This window comes from Phyllobates terribilis, unplaced genomic scaffold, assembly GCF_046119375.1.
Source record: "Phyllobates terribilis strain yellow unplaced genomic scaffold, ASM4611937v1 Scaffold_14__1_contigs__length_39327217, whole genome shotgun sequence".
Lineage (NCBI taxonomy): Eukaryota > Metazoa > Chordata > Amphibia > Anura > Dendrobatidae > Phyllobates > Phyllobates terribilis.
The window spans coordinates 37759601-37781266 of record NW_027362774.1 but is presented as its reverse complement, the minus strand read 5'-3'; positions in this window follow the sequence as shown (position 1 = coordinate 37781266).

Here is a 21666-nt window from a genome sequence, read left to right as displayed (position 1 = left end):
CTGTCCATTTGCTGGCTGCAGAATGAGTTAACTGAGAATCTGTCAGTGAGCGTTTGCAATTCTTTATAGACGTCTGTGCACATCAGTCCGACCGGTAATAAACGGACTGGCCGCGGCTCTCCCAACCCGAGCGTGACAGCCTCACCGAAATATGCCCAAGATCGGACCAATTTACACGAATGTCTCTATGAGCCGTTACCTGTTCTTGCCTGAACGTCTCTCAGTTGATCTATGACCGCAGACGACATCAAAGTTAGGAAACAAAGGAAAAGCAAAATGTTGCAACATTTTTAATTTATAAAAATATATATATTTAACCCAAACTCCATGCATTTAAATAAAAAAGAAAAGAATTGTCCGCACTTTAAACACCATGCACAGGGTAATACCTCTGCCCCCCGTATAGCATTGCCCCTGGGTCGGGGGAGCACATGGTGTCTCATATATACGATTGTTTTGTATCTTTTTGTATTTATTAGTTGTTTATTTAGTTACTTTTTGTTTGCTATTTTTGCTGTTTTCCTCTATATTTGGCCCCCTCTGTCCTCCATGTTACCTGTTTTGTACCCACCACCCCTCCCCCGTCCTGTGCACAGCTCCCATCTGTGTAGGTGACATTGTGCCCCCCTCATTCTTTCCTAATTGGGGCTTTTTGTGGTAATTTGGGGCACTTTGCAGGGAGGTGTGAGCACTTAGTGTGACAGTGACAGACGGCGTCTTCCTATCATAGTGATGGACGAGATGCAGAAGAACGTCACAGGTAACAATGTGTCGGTGAATCGCTCAAGGAGCAATTCCCTAATATAGCGGCATTGTCTCTTCTTCAGCTGCTTTCTGATAATGTGATCTGGGAAACCTGTAATTCTCTGCAATTACCCTGATGGTTAGAGATGAGCGAAACGATTCGATGCCAATAAAATTCAAGTCAGATTTTATGAAATTCTCTCTGTGAATTTGAGCAACTTGAGATTTGCACAAATTGTAAAAATAAAAATACACTCTGCATATTTAACCTATCGTAGAAGATTGAATCAATCACACAAGACTGACATGACCTCAGGAACAACCAGCAGGATTTCCCATGATGCCACATCACATGGTACAGCACAGCCAATCAGGAGAGACTATCAGAGCCTGTATAAAAGCCGAGGCAGGGAATGCAGCAGCCACTTTTTGGGTGATTTAGGCTAGTGATAGGACCTCAGAGCTCACAGCTCAGCAATGGAGATAAGAAGAGAAAGCACTAAAAGATTTCATAAATACTCCTGTCATGTTGGGTTGGGTTGTACATCTCCACCGCTGAAGAAAATGAGAGTATGTAGTCTGCAAATAATATAGAGATTCAATTGACGAGGATTGAGAGAGAGAGAGGAGCCAGCAGCAGTGCCAGACTCATTGTGATTGGTCAGGATATGGTGGAGCCGCATCTAAGTTACAATTACACATTTTTCCTTTCTTCATCCTTAATGCACTAGAAAGCAGGAGCAAGACACAGAAAGAAAAAAGACTGAATAAAATTCACCAAAATCCAGACATTTCACTGTGACTGTCTTCCTCACAAAGTGTCCGTGCTGCAAACAATATTTTTTTGCATATCTCTTTTACTTGTCAAATGTTACATCTGTACGCGCCACGCCAGTACAGCGCCATATTGCAGGTGTCAGCGTCTTGGTCATGTATCTACCGAGCATTTCTTGCTTTGTCATTTTTTGGAAGGGGGTTGAATTTTGTTAAAAAAAGAAATAAAATGTAGTCATCAAACTGTGCATGTGATTGTCAAAGGTTAATTATAGTGCTGTACAAAATGTATAGTGATAGAAAAAGTGGTGATGGATGGGGGGAGCGAAAAACACCCCCCCAAAAAAATTCTGCGGCTAAGAATGTGGGAGGCGCTATCAGCAGCGGTACCACCACCACTGGCACCAGCTGTCCGGGCAGACGTACTACCCAACGGAGGTCCCATTGCAACTTCTTGCACCTCAGAGTGTTACTGAGGGTGTTCTGGAATATACGGCACATCACTTGTCTCAGTCAAGCAGGATGAGGTTACCTCTGACAGCGACACTATCAGTTCGAGACAGGATTCTGCACAGAACAGTCTGCCTGATCACAAATGACTAAAAGGGAGAATCTTTTGACAGTTTTTTAGTGATTTCAAATTTCAATCATCTCTACTAATAGTCTTTCCTACGGCCGGCCGCCTGTAGTCTGAATCCCAGTGATGAACTGCACCACTAGGGGGAGCCAAAGCATTTACTCCATGCTGGTGACCTCCCGCAGCCAAAACCTTTTCAAGCCTGTGCAGGAGATTTGGAGCTCTGTATCAGAAAATTGGCCACTTAGGTGTTTGAGGCAACTAATGAGCACAAAATTCTGAATCTATTTACATTAAAAAAAATAATGTCCAAAGGCCGACGTTCACTGTAAAGGATGAGCCCATAGGGACAGGTCCAGAGGAATCCCCTCTCCCCTGACTGCACCTCCTTCCTTTAGTGCATGGCTCACTGACAGGTCCTATCAGACCCTCGCTCTCTGTACCTGCTCTTCCCAAACCATCCATGTCACTCAGCACCAACAACAAAAAATCAGGAAACCAGGAGCAAGATTATCTGACCCCGTTCACATGCTGCACGACCCCCGGACGCAGGATCCTGCTTTATACACATTCTCATGAGTCAACATTAAAGGGACGGTCCAGGCTTAGGAAAATGAGGCTCCATCATTGTATCACGAAACATTCTGGAACTTTCTCATAGAGTTGGAGTGTTGACTCTTCTCTCTGCTTGCGGACAGTGAATGGGAAGATTCTTGTTACAATCCAATGACTGGTGGAGAGAGGTTGAACTTGATAAACCTGAGTCTTTTTTTCCCTATGTAACAATATATGTAATGTATTACTCCTCCACAGCTGAGGGTTTGTTACAGTTGTATCCAGTCTAAATAATCCTCTATGAGCTGAACACAGAGGCTTGTACCAATCTCTCCTTTCCTGACAGTTTTGTTACATTTTACACTAATTGATACAATGTATCAGACTCAGAGTCCAAACTGCTTGGCTCACAGAGGATTGTCTAGACTGTAACGAACCCTCAGCTGTGAGATTTATCAGGTCGGCATGGGCTTTCTACTTTTGAATGTAACAAGAATGTTTAAATTTTACGCTGGATGGCGGCACATTAGGACGCTGGATGGCGGCACATTAGGACGCTGGATGGCGGCACATTAGGACGCTGGATGGCGGCACATTAGGACGCTGGATGGCGGCACGTTAGGACGCTGGATGGCGGCACATTAGGACGCTGGATGGCGGCACATTAGGACGCTGGATGGCGGCACATTAGGACGCTGGATGGCGGCACATTAGGACGCTGGATGGCGGCACATTAGGACGCTGGATGGCGGTACATTAGGACGCTGGATGGCGGCACATTAGGACGCTGGATGGCAGCACATTAGGACGCTGGATGGCGGCACATTAGGACGCTGGATGGCAGCACATTAGGACGCTGGATGGCGGCACATTAGGACGCTGGATGGCGGCACATTAGGACGCTGGATGGCGGCACATTAGGACGCTGGATGGCAGCACGTTAGGACGCTGGATGGCGGCACGTTAGGACGCTGGATGGCAGCACATTAGGACGCTGGATGGCAGCACATTAGGACACTGGATGGCGGCACATTAGGACGCTGGATGGCGGCACATTAGGACGCTGGATGGCAGCACATTAGGACGCTGGATGGCAGCACATTAGGACGCTGGATGGCAGCACATTAGGACACTGGATGGCGGCAAATTAGGACGCTGGATGGCGGCACATTAGGACGCTGGATGGCGGCACGTTAGGACGCTGGATGGCGGCACATTAGGACGCTGGATGGCAGCACATTAGGACGCTGGATGGCGATACATTAGGACGCTGGATGGCGGTACGTTAGGACGCTGGATGGCAGCACATTAGGACGCTGGATGGCGGCACATTAGGACGCTGGATGGCAGCACATTAGGACGCTGGATGGCGGGACATTAGGACGCGTGTCACCACATTGCCGATTTGTGGGGTCTGTCCCGTGACTCCTGTGACCCGTTGTCCTCTCCTCGCCCCGTATCTTTCCACAGACCCCTCTCTATTGGTTGTTTCTTCTTTGGCCACAACGCCAACGTTACAAGTCGCTGAGCAGTCGCCCCGCAGCCCCGCAGTCAGCAGCACAGAGGCAGCGGCGACGTACAACCTACGGTCAGATAGAGATTTCACAAGGATTAGCACAATCTGCTTCTGATTCAGGACAGGAGGAACAAAACGACCATTAAGATATTGTCTGGCAGGAGCCCAAACCTTCACCGCTGGGAGCCCGGAATAAAACCGCTTCTCTTTCAGCATTTGGCTGAATCCGCGGGGTTGCCGGACGTACAGAGGGCGCGAGGAGTCAGAGCCATCATCCAATATCAAGTACAGAAGGGGGCCTTGTATGCCATGAATGTCACGGACCCCGGACTGCAGCAATAAAGCGGATTAGCAGAATACGGCCAACCACATAACAGTACCATATAGGGCAATGATGTAATACCGCCATATTGTGCCTAATTACAGTCCTATATAATGTCCATGTAATACTGCCATATTGTGCCTAATAACAGTACTATACAGTGTCCATGTAATACTGCCATATTTTCCCTAATAACAGTACTATACAGTGTCCATATAATACTGCCATATTTTCCCTAATAACAGTACTATACAGTGTCCATGTAATACTGCCATATTGTGCCTAATAACAATACTATACCGTATCCGTGTAATACTGCCATATTGTGCCTAATAACAGTACTGTACAGTGTCCATGTAATACTGCCATATTGTACCTATTAACAGTACTATACAGTGTCCATGTAATACTGCCATATTGTGCCTAATAACAGTACTATACCGTATCCGTGTAATACTCCCATATTGTGCCTAATAACAGTACTGTACAGTGTCCATGTAATACTCTCATATTGTGCCTAATAACAGTACTATACCGTATCCATGTAATACTGCCATATTGTACCTATTAACAGTACTATACAGTGTCCATGTAATACGGCCATATTGTTCCTAATAACAGTACTATACCGTATCCATGTAATACTGCCATATTGTGCCTTATAACAGTACTGTACAGTGTCCATGTAATACTGCCATATTGTGCCTAATAACAGTGCTATACCGTATCCATGTAATACGGCCATATTGTGCCTAATAACAGTACTATACAGTGTCCATGTAATACTGCCATAATGTGCCTAATAACAGTACTATACAGTGTCCATGTAATACTGTCATATTGTACCTAATAACAGTACTATACAGTGTCCATGTAATACTGCCATATTGTGTCTAATAACAGTACTATACAGTGTCCATGTAATACTGCCATATTGTGTCTAATAACAGTACTATACAGTGTCCATGTAATACTGCCATATTGTGTCTAATAACAGTACTATACAGTGTCCATGTAATACTGCCATATTGTGTCTAATAACAGTACTATACAGTGTCCATGTAATACTGCCATATTGTGCCTAATAACAGTACTATACCGTATCCGTGTAATACTCCCATATTGTACCTAATAACAGTACTATACAGTGTCCATGTAATACCGCCATATTGTGCCTAATAACATAACAATATAGTGAACATTATATTCATAAATAAGACCAGCATACATCGCACATATAATACTGTCACGTTTTCCGTAAACAGGTGGTAACTAGATAGCAGCGCAGAAGCGGTGATCTGCGGAGCGGACCTGCTGTATAGCTGTATAGTGTGCGATGTGGCGGATCCGTGTGTAACGACGGCGCGGACTATCAGCGGAGAAGACGGATCCTGACGTTTCGGATCTCTGCATTTTCCGTCCAGAACTCATCAGTAACAATAGAGGCGTTTCATTACGATTTGATATCTCAGCATCGGTTCCTCATTACGAGAGCGCTGACAGCGCCGCCCTCCCCCACTGTATACGGTATATACACATCCATATGTGCAAGGAATGGCGGGTGATGAGAGAAGCTGAGCAGCGCTCCCGGGAATATCTGTGGATGCGGAGCGGTCTCGGCTCCATCTCTCCCCACCTCACAGTCATGACCTCCGCAGGCCTCCGCTTGCCAGGGGTCTGGAGGCAGAATTATCACGTTTTACCCCCCGATCCCTGACAACGAGTGTTGACTTTGACACCGGATTCTGTTGAATATGGAAAGAGACGCCGCGATTTCTTGGAACTTGGCCCCGGTCATGTGGAGCGGAGACTGCGAGGCTTCAGTATCTGGGATCAGCTCAATGCAAATATCTAATCCCGGCCCTCCGCCCAAAGGGAGCAAAGGACACGCAAGCCAAGGACGGCTCAGCTCTCCCACATTCCTGCAGGGAAAACTTACCGAAAAGGCGGCATACGGGCAGCAAAGTATGGCGGCATTCAGAAGGCCGAGAAAACGCACGGCAAACCTTGTGGCTTCTGCAATGGCAGCCACGTAGCAAAAAGGCGCCACCAAGGACGAACATTGTAATAGATATATTCCTGTACGTAGGAGCAGTATTATAGCAGTTATATTCCTGTACGTAGGAGCAGTATTATAGTAGTTATATTCTTGTACATAGGGGGCAGTATTATAGTAGTTATATTCTTGTACATAGGGGGCAGTATTATAGTAGTTATATTCTTGTACATAGGGGGCAGTATTATAGTAGGTATATTCTTGTACATAGGGGGCAGTATTATAGTAGTTATATTCTTGTACATAGGAGCAGTCTTATAGTAGTTATATTCTACTACATAGGAGGCAGTATTATAGTAGTTATATTCCTGTACATAGGAGCAGTATTATAGTAGTTATATTCCTGTACGTAGGAGCAGTATTATAGTAGTTATATTCCTGTACGTAGGAGCAGTATTATAGTAGTTATATTCTTGTACATAGGGGCAGTATTATAGTAGCTATATTCTTGTACATAGGAGCAGTATTATAGTAGTTATATTCCTGTACGTAGGAGCAGTATTATAGTAGTTATATTCTTGTACATAGGAGGCAGTATTATAGTATTTATATTCTTGTACATAGGGGGCAGTATTATAGTAGTTATATCCTTGTACATAGGGGGCAGTATTATAGTAGTTATATTCTTGTACATAGGGGGCAGTATTATAGTAGTTATATTCTTGTACATAGGAGCAGTATTATAGTAGTTATATTCTTGTACATAGGGACAGTATTATAGTAGTTATATTCTTGTACATAGGGGGCAGTATTATAGTAGTTATATCCTTGTACATAGGGGGCAGTATTATAGTAGTTATATTCTTGTACATAGGGGGCAGTATTATAGTAGTTATATTCCTGTACATAGGGAGCAGTATTATAGTAGTTATATTCTTGTACATAGGGGGCAGTATTATAGTAGTTATATTCTTGTACATAGGGGCAGTATTATAGTAGTTATATTCTTGTAGATAGGAGCAGTATTATAGCAGTTATATTCTTGTACATAGGGGCAGTATTATAGTAGTTATATTCTTGTACATAGGGGCATTATTATAGTAGTTATATTCTTGTATATAGGATACAGTATTATAGTAGTTATATTCTTGTACATAGGAGCAATATTATAGTAGTTATATTCTTGTACATAGGGGCATTATTATAGTAATTATATTCTTGTATATAGGATACAGTATTATAGTAGTTATATTCTTGTACATAGGGGCAGTATTATAGTAGTTATATTCTTGTATATAGGATACAGTATTATAGTAGTTATATTCTTGTATATAGGATACAGTATTATAGTAGTTATATTCTTGTACATAGGGGCAGTATTATAGTAGTTATATTCTTATACATAGAGGGCAGTATTATAGTAGTTATATTCTTGTACATAGGGGCAGTATTATAGTTGTTATATTCTTGTACATAGGGGCAGTATTATAGTAGTTATATTCCTGTACATAGGGAGCAGTATTATAGTAGTTATATTCTTGTACATAAGAGCAGTATTATAGTAGTTATATTCTTGTACATAGGGGCAGTATTATTGTAGTTATATTCTTGTACATAGGGGGCAGTATTATAGTAGTTATATTCTTGTACATAGGAGCAGTATTATTGTAGTTATATTCTTGTACATAGGGGCAGTATTATAGTAGATATATTCTTGTACATAGGGACAGTATTATTGTAGTTATATTCTTGTACATAGGGGGCAGTATTATAGTAGTTATATTCCTGTACGTAGGAGCAGTATTATAGCAGTTATATTCTTGTACATAGGGGCATTATTATAGTAGTTATATTCTTGTATATAGGATACAGTATTATAGTAGTTATATTCTTGTACATAGGGGCATTATTATAGTAGTTATATTCTTGTACATAGGAGTAGTATTATAGTAGTTATATTCTTGTACATAGGGGCAGTATTATAGTAGTTATATTCTTGTACATAGGGGGCAGTATTATAGTAGTTATATTCTTGTATATAGGATACAGTATTATAGTAGTTATATTCTTGTACATAGGGGCAGTATTATTGTAGTTATATTCTTGTACATAGGGGGCAGTATTATAGTAGTTATATTCTTGTACATAGGAGCAGTATTATAGTAGTTATATTCTTGTACATAGGGGCAGTATTATTGTAGTTATATTCTTGTACATAGGGGGCAGTATTATAGTAGTTATATTCTTGTACATAGGGGCATTATTATAGTAGTTATATTCTTGTATATAGGATACAGTATTATAGTAGTTATATTCTTATACATAGAGGGCAGTATTATAGTAGTTATATTCTTGTACATAGGGGGCAGTATTATAGTAGTTATATTCTTGTACATAGGGGCAGTATTATAGTAGTTATATTCTTGTACATAGGAGCAGTATTATAGTAGTTATATTTTTGTACATAGGGAGCAGTATTATAGTAGTTATATTCTTGTACATAGGGAGCAGTATTATAGTAGTTATATTCTTGTACATAGGGGGCAGTATTATAGTAGTTATATTCTTGTACATAGGGGCATTATTATAGTAGTTATATTCTTGTACATAGGAGCAGTATTATAGTAGTTATATTCTTGTACATAGGGGCAGTATTATTGTAGTTATATTCTTGTACATAGGGGGCAGTATTATAGTAGTTATATTCTTGTACATAGGGGCAGTATTATAGTAGTTATATTCTTGTACATAGGGAGCAGTATTATAGTAGTTATATTCTTGTACATAGGGAGCAGTATTATAGTAGTTATATTCCTGTACATAGGGAGCAGTATTATAGTAGTTATATTCTTGTACATAGGGAGCAGTATTATAGTAGTTATATTCTTGTACATAGGGGGCAGTATTATAGTAGTTATATTCTTGTACATAGGGGCAGTATTTTTGTAGTTATATTCTTGTACATAGGGGGCAGTATTATAGTAGTTATATTCCTGTACGTAGGAGCAGTATTATAGCAGTTATATTCTTGTACATAGGGGCATTATTATAGTAGTTATATTCTTGTATATAGGATACAGTATTATAGTAGTTATATTCTTGTACATAGGGGCATTATTATAGTAGTTATATTCTTATACATAGGAGCAGTATTATAGTAGTTATATTCTTGTACATAGGGGCAGTATTATAGTAGTTATATTCTTGTACATAGGGGGCAGTATTATAGTAGTTATATTCTTGTATATAGGATACAGTATTATAGTAGTTATATTCTTGTACATAGGGGCAGTATTATTGTAGTTATATTCTTGTACATAGGGGGCAGTATTATAGTAGTTATATTCTTGTACATAGGAGCAGTATTATAGTAGTTATATTCTTGTACATAGGGAGCAGTATTATAGTAGTTATATTCTTGTACATAGGGAGCAGTATTATAGTAGTTATATTCTTGTACATAGGGGGCAGTATTATAGTAGTTATATTCTTGTACATAGGGGCATTATTATAGTAGTTATATTCTTGTACATAGGAGCAGTATTAAAGTAGTTATATTCTTGTACATAGGGGCAGTATTATTGTAGTTATAATCTTGTACATAGGGGGCAGTATTATAGTAGTTATATTCTTGTACATAGGGGCAGTATTATAGTAGTTATATTCTTGTACATAGGGAGCAGTATTATAGTAGTTATATTCTTGTACATAGGGAGCAGTATTATAGTAGTTATATTCTTGTACATAGGGGGCAGTATTATAGTAGTTATATTCTTGTACATAGGGGCATTATTATAGTAGTTATATTCTTGTACATAGGAGCAGTATTATAGTAGTTATATTCTTGTACATAGGGGCAGTATTATTGTAGTTATATTCTTGTACATAGGGGGCAGTATTATAGTAGTTATATTCCTGTACGTAGGAGCAGTATTATAGCAGTTATATTCTTGTACATAGGGGCATTATTATAGTAGTTATATTCTTGTATATAGGATACAGTATTATAGTAGTTATATTCTTGTACATAGGGGCATTATTATAGTAGTTATATTCTTGTACATAGGAGCAGTATTATAGTAGTTATATTCTTGTATATAGGATACAGTATTATAGTAGTTATATTCTTGTACATAGGGGCAGTATTATTGTAGTTATATTCTTGTACATAGGGGGCAGTATTATAGTAGTTATATTCTTGTACATAGGGGGCAGTATTATAGTAGTTATATTCTTGTACATAGGGGCAGTATTATAGTAGTTATATTCTTGTACATAGGAGCAGTATTATAGTAGTTATATTCTTGTACATAGGGGCATTATTATAGTAGTTATATTCTTGTACATAGGGGGCAGTATTATAGTAGTTATATTCCTGTACATAGGAGCAGTATTATAGTAGTTATATTCTTGTACATAGGGGCAGTATTATAGTACTTATATTCCTGTACATAGGAGCAGTATTATAGTAGTTATATTCTTGTACATAGGGGCAGTATTATAGTAGTTATATTCTTGTACATAGGGGGCAGTATTATAGTAGTTATATTCTTGTATATAGGATACAGTATTATAGTAGTTATATTCTTGTACATAGGGGCAGTATTATTGTAGTTATATTCTTGTACATAGGGGGCAGTATTATAGTAGTTATATTCTTGTACATAGGAGCAGTATTATAGTAGTTATATTCTTGTACATAGGGGCAGTATTATTGTAGTTATATTCTTGTACATAGGGGGCAGTATTATAGTAGTTATATTCTTGTACATAGGGCATTATTATAGTAGTTATATTCTTGTATATAGGATACAGTATTATAGTAGTTATATTCTTGTACATAGGGGCATTATTATAGTAGTTATATTCTTGTACATAGGGGCATTATTATAGTAGTTATATTCTTGTACATAGGAGCAGTATTATAGTAGTTATATTCTTGTACATAGGGGCATTATTATAGTAGTTATATTCTTGTACATAGGGGGCAGTATTATAGTAGTTATATTCTTGTATATAGGATACAGTATTATAGTAGTTATATTCTTGTACATAGGGGCAGTATCATAGTAGTTATATTCTTGTACATAGGGGCAGTATTATTGTAGTTATATTCTTGTACATAGGGGGCAGTATTATAGTAGTTATATTCTTGTACATAGGAGCAGTATTATAGTAGTTATATTCTTGTACATAGGGGGCAGTATTATAGTAGTTATATTCTTGTATATAGGATACAGTATTATAGTAGTTATATTCTTGTACATAGGGGGCAGTATTATAGTAGTTATATTCTTGTACATAGGGGGCAGTATTATAGTAGTTATATTCTTGTACATAGGGGGCAGTATTATAGTAGTTATATTCTTGTACATAGGGGCATTATTATAGTAGTTATATTCTTGTATATAGGATACAGTATTATAGTAGTTATATTCTTGTACATGGGGCAGTATTATAGTAGTTATATTCTTGTACATAGGGGGCAGTATTATAGTAGTTATATTCTTGTACATAGGGGCATTATTATAGTAGTTATATTCTTGTACATAGGAGCAGTATTATAGTAGTTATATTCTTGTACATAGGGGCATTATTATAGTAGTTATATTCTTGTATATAGGATACAGTATTATAGTAGTTATATTCTTGTACATAGGGGCAGTATTATAGTAGTTATATTCTTGTACATAGGGAGCAGTATTATAGTAGTTATATTCTTGTACATAGGGGGCAGTATTATAGTAGTTATATTCTTGTACATAGGGGCATTATTATAGTAGTTATATTCTTGTACATAGGAGCAGTATTATAGTAGTTATATTCTTGTACATAGGGGCAGTATTATTGTAGTTATATTCTTGTACATAGGGGGCAGTATTATAGTAGTTATATTCTTGTACATAGGAGCAGTATTATAGTAGTTATATTCTTGTACATAGGGAGCAGTATTATAGTAGTTATATTCTTGTACATAGGGAGCAGTATTATAGTAGTTATATTCTTGTACATAGGGGGCAGTATTATAGTAGTTATATTCTTGTACATAGGGGGCAGTATTATAGTAGTTATATTCTTGTACATAGGGGCAGTATTATAGTAGTTATATTCTTGTACATAGGGAGCAGTATTATAGTAGTTATATTCTTGTACATAGGGGGCAGTATTATAGTAGTTATATTCTTGTACATAGGGGGCATTATTATAGTAGTTATATTCTTGTACATAGGGAGCAGTATTATAGTAGTTATATTCTTGTACATAGGGGGCAGTATTATAGTAGTTATATTCTTGTACATAGGGGCATTATTATAGTAGTTATATTCTTGTACATAGGGGCATTATTATAGTAGTTATATTCTTGTACATAGGAGCAGTATTATAGTAGTTATATTCTTGTACATAGGGGCATTATTATAGTAGTTATATTCTTGTATATAGGATACAGTATTATAGTAGTTATATTCTTGTACATAGGGGCAGTATTATAGTAGTTATATTCTTGTACATAGGGAGCAGTATTATAGTAGTTATATTCTTGTACATAGGGGGCAGTATTATAGTAGTTATATTCTTGTACATAGGGGCATTATTATAGTAGTTATATTCTTGTACATAGGAGCAGTATTATAGTAGTTATATTCTTGTACATAGGGGCAGTATTATTGTAGTTATATTCTTGTACATAGGGGGCAGTATTATAGTAGTTATATTCTTGTACATAGGAGCAGTATTATAGTAGTTATATTCTTGTACATAGGGGCAGTATTATTGTAGTTATATTCTTGTACATAGGGGGCAGTATTATAGTAGTTATATTCTTGTACATAGGGGCAGTATTATAGTAGTTATATTCTTGTACATAGGGAGCAGTATTATAGTAGTTATAATCTTGTACATAGGGAGCAGTATTATAGTAGTTATATTCTTGTACATAGGGGGCAGTATTATAGTAGTTATATTCTTGTACATAGGGGCATTATTATAGTAGTTATATTCTTGTACATAGGAGCAGTATTATAGTAGTTATATTCTTGTACATAGGGGCAGTATTATTGTAGTTATATTCTTGTACATAGGGGGCAGTATTATAGTAGTTATATTCTTGTACATAGGGGGCAGTATTATAGTAGTTATATTCTTGTACATAGGGGCATTATTATAGTAGTTATATTCTTGTATATAGGATACAGTATTATAGTAGTTATATTCTTGTACATGGGGCAGTATTATAGTAGTTATATTCTTGTACATAGGGGGCAGTATTATAGTAGTTATATTCTTGTACATAGGGGCATTATTATAGTAGTTATATTCTTGTACATAGGAGCAGTATTATAGTAGTTATATTCTTGTACATAGGGGCATTATTATAGTAGTTATATTCTTGTATATAGGATACAGTATTATAGTAGTTATATTCTTGTACATAGGGGCAGTATTATAGTAGTTATATTCTTGTACATAGGGAGCAGTATTATAGTAGTTATATTCTTGTACATAGGGGCATTATTATAGTAGTTATATTCTTGTACATAGGAGCAGTATTATAGTAGTTATATTCTTGTACATAGGGGCAGTATTATTGTAGTTATATTCTTGTACATAGGGGGCAGTATTATAGTAGTTATATTCTTGTACATAGGAGCAGTATTATAGTAGTTATATTCTTGTACATAGGGAGCAGTATTATAGTAGTTATATTCTTGTACATAGGGAGCAGTATTATAGTAGTTATATTCTTGTACATAGGGGGCAGTATTATAGTAGTTATATTCTTGTACATAGGGGCATTATTATAGTAGTTATATTCTTGCACATAGGAGCAGTATTATAGTAGTTATATTCTTGTACATAGGGGCAGTATTATTGTAGTTATATTCTTGTACATAGGGGGCAGTATTATAGTAGTTATATTCTTGTACATAGGGGCAGTATTATAGTAGTTATATTCTTGTACATAGGGAGCAGTATTATAGTAGTTATATTCTTGTACATAGGGAGCAGTATTATAGTAGTTATATTCTTGTACATAGGGGGCAATATTATAGTAGTTATATTCTTGTACATAGGGGCATTTTTATAGTAGTTATATTCTTGTACATAGGAGCAGTATTATAGTAGTTATATTCTTGTACATAGGGGCAGTATTATTGTAGTTATATTCTTGTACATAGGGGGCAGTATTATAGTAGTTATATTCTTGTACATAGGAGCAGTATTATAGTAGTTATATTCTTGTACATAGGGAGCAGTATTATAGTAGTTATATTCTTGTACATAGGGAGCAGTATTATAGTAGTTATATTCTTGTACATAGGGGGCAGTATTATAGTAGTTATATTCTTGTACATAGGGGCATTATTATAGTAGTTATATTCTTGTACATAGGAGCAGTATTATAGTAGTTATATTCTTGTACATAGGGGCAGTATTATTGTAGTTATATTCTTGTACATAGGGGGCAGTATTATAGTAGTTATATTCTTGTACATAGGGGCAGTATTATAGTAGTTATATTCTTGTACATAGGGAGCAGTATTATAGTAGTTATATTCTTGTACATAGGGAGCAGTATTATAGTAGTTATATTCTTGTACATAGGGGGCAGTATTATAGTAGTTATATTCTTGTACATAGGGGCATTATTATAGTAGTTATATTCTTGTACATAGGAGCAGTATTATAGTAGTTATATTCTTGTACATAGGGGCAGTATTATTGTAGTTATATTCTTGTACATAGGGGGCAGTAATATAGTAGTTATATTCTTGTACGTAGGAGCAGTATTATAGCAGTTATATTCTTGTACATAGGTGCATTATTATAGTAGTTATATTCTTGTATATAGGATACAGTATTATAGTAGTTATATTCTTGTACATAGGGGCATTATTATAGTAGTTATATTCTTGTACATAGGAGCAGTATTATAGTAGTTATATTCTTGTACATAGGGGGCAGTATTATAGTAGTTATATTCTTGTATATAGGATACAGTATTATAGTAGTTATATTCTTGTACATAGGGGCAGTATTATTGTAGTTATATTCTTGTACATAGGGGGCAGTATTATAGTAGTTATATTATTGTACATAGGAGCAGTATTATAGTAGTTATATTCTTGTACATAGGGAGCAGTATTATAGTAGTTATATTCTTGTACATAGGGAGCAGTATTATAGTAGTTATATTCTTGTACATAGGGGGCAGTATTATAGTAGTTATATTCTTGTACATAGGGGCATTATTATAGTAGTTATATTCTTGTACATAGGAGCAGTATTATAGTAGTTATATTCTTGTACATAGGGGCAGTATTATTGTAGTTATAATCTTGTACATAGGGGGCAGTATTATAGTAGTTATATTCTTGTACATAGGGGCAGTATTATAGTAGTTATATTCTTGTACATAGGGAGCAGTATTATAGTAGTTATATTCTTGTACATAGGGAGCAGTATTATAGTAGTTATATTCTTGTACATAGGGGGCAGTATTATAGTAGTTATATTCTTGTACATAGGGGCATTATTATAGTAGTTATATTCTTGTACATAGGAGCAGTATTATAGTAGTTATATTCTTGTACATAGGGGCAGTATTATTGTAGTTATATTCTTGTACATAGGGGGCAGTATTATAGTAGATATATTCCTGTACGTATCAGCAGTATTATAGCAGTTATATTCTTGTACATAGGGGCATTATTATAGTAGTTATATTCTTGTATATAGGATACAGTATTATAGTAGTTATATTCTTGTACATAGGGGCATTATTATAGTAGTTATATTCTTGTACATAGGAGCAGTATTATAGTAGTTATATTCTTGTACATAGGGGCAGTATTATAGTAGTTATATTCTTGTACATAGGGGGCAGTATTATAGTAGTTATATTCTTGTATATAGGATACAGTATTATAGTAGTTATATTCTTGTACATAGGGGCACTATTATTGTAGTTATATTCTTGTACATAGGGGGCAGTATTATAGTAGTTATATTCTTGTACATAGGAGCAGTATTATAGTAGTTATATTCTTGTACATAGGGGCAGTATTATTGTAGTTATATTCTTGTACATAGGGGGCAGTATTATAGTAGTTATATTCTTGTACATAGGGGCATTATTATAGTAGTTATATTCTTGTATATAGGATACAGTATTATAGTAGTTATATTCTTGTACATAGGGGCATTATTATAGTAGTTATATTCTTGTACATAGGGGCATTATTATAGTAGTTATATTCTTGTACATAGGAGCAGTATTATAGTAGTTATATTCTTGTACATAGGGGCATTATTATAGTAGTTATATTCTTGTACATAGGGGGCAGTATTATAGTAGTTATATTCTTGTATATAGGATACAGTATTATAGTAGTTATATTCTTGTACATAGGGGCAGTATCATAGTAGTTATATTCTTGTACATAGGGGCAGTATTATTGTAGTTATATTCTTGTACATAGGGGGCAGTATTATAGTAGTTATATTCTTGTACATAGGAGCAGTATTATAGTAGTTATATTCTTGTACATAGGGGGCAGTATTATAGTAGTTATATTCTTGTATATAGGATACAGTATTATAGTAGTTATATTCTTGTACATAGGGGCAGTATTATAGTAGTTATATTCTTGTACATAGGGGGCAGTATTATAGTAGTTATATTCTTGTACATAGGGGGCAGTATTATAGTAGTTATATTCTTGTACATAGGGGCATTATTATAGTAGTTATATTCTTGTACATAGGAGCAGTATTATAGTAGTTATATTCTTGTACATAGGGGCAGTATTATTGTAGTTATATACTTGTACATAGGGGGCAGTATTATAGTAGTTATATTCTTGTACATAGGAGCAGTATTATAGTAGTTATATTCTTGTACATAGGGAGCAGTATTATAGTAGTTATATTCTTGTACATAGGGGGCAGTATTATAGTAGTTATATTCTTGTACATAGGGGAATTATTATAGTAGTTATATTCTTGTACATAGATGCATTATTATAGTAGTTATATTCTTGTACATAGGAGCAGTATTATAGTAGTTATATTCTTGTACATAGGGGCATTATTATAGTAGTTATATTCTTGTATATAGGATACAGTATTATAGTAGTTATATTCTTGTACATAGGGGCAGTATTATAGTAGTTATATTCTTGTACATAGGGAGCAGTATTATAGTAGTTATATTCTTGTACATAGGGGGCAGTATTATAGTAGTTATATTCTTGTACATAGGGGCATTATTATAGTAGTTATATTCTTGTACATAGGAGCAGTATTATAGTAGTTATCTTCTTGTACATAGGGGCAGTATTATTGTAGTTATATTCTTGTACATAGGGGGCAGTATTATAGTAGTTATATTCTTGTACATAGGAGCAGTATTATAGTAGTTATATTCTTGTACATAGGGGCAGTATTATTGTAGTTATATTCTTCTACATAGGGGGCAGTATTATAGTAGTTATATTCTTGTACATAGGGGCAGTATTATAGTAGTTATATTCTTGTACATAGGGAGCAGTATTATAGTAGTTATATTCTTGTACATAGGGAGCAGTATTATAGTAGTTATATTCTTGTACATAGGGGGCAGTATTATAGTAGTTATATTCTTGTACATAGGGGCATTATTATAGTAGTTATATTCTTGTACATAGGAGCAGTATTATAGTAGTTATATTCTTGTACATAGGGGCAGTATTATTGTAGTTATATTCTTGTACATAGGGGGCAGTATTATAGTAGTTATATTCTTGTACATAGGAGCAGTATTATAGTAGTTATATTCTTGTACATAGGGGGCAGTATTATAGTAGTTATATTCTTGTATATAGGATACAGTATTATAGTAGTTATATTCTTGTACATAGGGGGCAGTATTATAGTAGTTATATTCTTGTACATAGGGGGAAGTATTATAGTAGTTATATTCTTGTACATAGGGGGCAGTATTATAGTAGTTATATTCTTGTACATAGGGGCATTATTATAGTAGTTATATTCTTGTATATAGGATACAGTATTATAGTAGTTATATTCTTGTACATGGGGCAGTATTATAGTAGTTATATTCTTGTACATAGGGGGCAGTATTATAGTAGTTATATTCTTGTACATAGGGGCATTATTATAGTAGTTATATTCTTGTACATAGGAGCAGTATTATAGTAGTTATATTCTTGTACATAGGGGCATTATTATAGTAGTTATATTCTTGTATATAGGATACAGTATTATAGTAGTTATATTCTTGTACATAGGGGCAGTATTATAGTAGTTATATTCTTGTTCATAGGGAGCAGTATTATAGTAGTTATATTCTTGTACATAGGGGGCAGTATTATAGTAGTTATATTCTTGTACATAGGGGCATTATTATAGTAGTTATATTCTTGTACATAGGAGCAGTATTATAGTAGTTATATTCTTGTACATAGGGGCAGTATTATTGTAGTTATATACTTGTACATAGGGGTAGTATTATAGTAGTTATATTCTTGTACATAGGGGCATTATTATAGTAGTTATATTCTTGTACATAGGAGCAGTATTATAGTAGTTATATTCTTGTACATAGGGGCATTATTATAGTAGTTATATTCTTGTATATAGGATACAGTATTATAGTAGTTATATTCTTGTACATAGGGGCAGTATTATAGTAGTTATATTCTTGTACATAGGGAGCAGTATTATAGTAGTTATATTCTTGTACATAGGGGGCAGTATTATAGTAGTTATATTCTTGTACATAGAGCCAGTATTATAGTAGTTATATTCTTGTACATAGGAGCAGTATTATAGTAGTTATATTCTTGTACATAGGGGGCAGTATTATAGTAGTTATATTCTTGTACATAGGGGCATTATTATAGTAGTTATATTCTTGTACATAGGGGCATTATTATAGTAGTTATATTCTTGTACATAGGAGCAGTATTATAGTAGTTATATTCTTGTACATAGGGGCATTATTATAGTAGTTATATTCTTGTATATAGGATACAGTATTATAGTAGTTATATTCTTGTACATAGGGGCAGTATTATAGTAGTTATATTCTTGTACATAGGGAGCAGTATTATAGTAGTTATATTCTTGTACATAGGGGGCAGTATTATAGTAGTTATATTCTTGTACATAGAGCCAGTATTATAGTAGTTATATTCTTGTACATAGGAGCAGTATTATAGTAGTTATATTCTTGTACATAGGGGGCAGTATTATAGTAGTTATATTCTTGTATATAGGATACAGTATTATAGTAGTTATATTCTTGTACATGGGGCACTATTATAGTAGTTATATTCTTGTACATAGGGGACAGTATTATAGTAGTTATATTCTTGTACATAGAGCCAGTATTATAGTAGTTATATTCTTGTACATAGAGCCAGTATTATAGTCGTTATATTCTTGTACATAGGAGCAGTATTATAGTAGTTATATTCTTGTATATAGGGGTATTATTATAGTAGTTATATTCTTGTATATAGGATACAGTATTATAGTAGTTATATTCTTGTACATAGGGGCAGTATTATAGTAGTTATATTCTTGTACATAGGAGCAGTATTATAGTAGTTATATTCTTGTACATAGGGGGCAGTATTATAGTAGTTATATTCTTGTACATAGGGGGCAGTATTATAGTAGTTATATTCTTGTACATAGGGGGCAGTATTATAGTAGTTATATTCTTGTACATAGGGGGCAGTATTATAGTAGTTGTTATTCTTGTATATAGGATACAGTATTATAGTAGTTATATTCTTGTACATGGGGCAGTATTATAGTAGTTATATTCTTGTACATAGGGGGCAGTATTATAGTAGTTATATTCTTGTACATAGAGGCAGTATTATAATCGTTATATTCTTGTACATGGGGCAGTATTATAGTAGTTATATTCTTGTACATAGGGCGCAGTATTATAGTAGTTATATTCTTGTATATAGGATACAGTATTATAGTAGTTATATTCTTGTACATGGGGCAGTATTATAGTAGTTATATTCTTGTACATAGGGGGCAGTATTATAGTAGTTATATTCTTCTACATAGGAGCAGTATTATAGTAGTTATATTCTTGTACATAGAGGCTGTATTATAGTAGTTATATTCTTGTACATGGGGCAGTATTATAGTAGTTATATTCTTGTACATAGGAGGCAGTATTATAGTAGTTATATTCTTGTACATAGAGGCAGTATTATAGTAGTTATATTCTTGTACATAGGAGCAGTATTATAGTAGTTATATTCTTGTACATAGAGGCAGTATTATAGTAGTTATATTCTTGTACATAGGAGCAGTATTATAGTAGCTATATTCTTCTACATAGGAGCAGTATTATAGTAGTTATATTCTTGTACATAGGAGCAGTATTATAGTAGTTATATTCTTGTACATAGGGGGCAGTATTATAGTAGTTATATTCTTGTACATAGGGGGAAGTATTATAGTAGTTATATTCTTGTACATAGGGGACAGTATTATAGTAGTTATATTCCTGTACATAAGAGCAGTATTATAGTAGTTATATTCCTGTACGTAGGAGCAGTATTATAGTACTTATATTCTACTACATAGAGCCAGTATTATAGTAGTTATATTCTTGTACATAGGAGCAGTATTATAGTACTTATATTCTACTACATAGAGCCAGTATTATAGTAGTTATATTCTTGTACATAGGAGCAGTATTATAGTAGTTATATTCTTGTACATAGGAGCAGTATTATAGTAGTTATATTCTTGTACATAGGAGCAGTATTATAGTAGTTATATTCTTGTACATAGGAGCAGTATTATAGTAGTTATATTCTTGTACATAGAGGCTGTATTATAGTAGTTATATTCTTGTACATGGGGCAGTATTATAGTAGTTATATTCCTGTACATAGGGGGCAGTATTATAGTAGTTATATTCTTGTACATGGAGGCAGTATTATAGTAGTTATATTCTTGTACATAGGGGGCAGTATTATAGTAGTTATATTCTTGTACATAGGGGGCAGTATTATAGAAGTAATATTCTTGTACATAGAGGCAGTATTATAGTAGTTATATTCTTGTACATAGGAGCGGTATTATAGTAGTTATATTCTTGCACATAGGAGCAGTATTATAGTAGTTATATTCTTGTACAT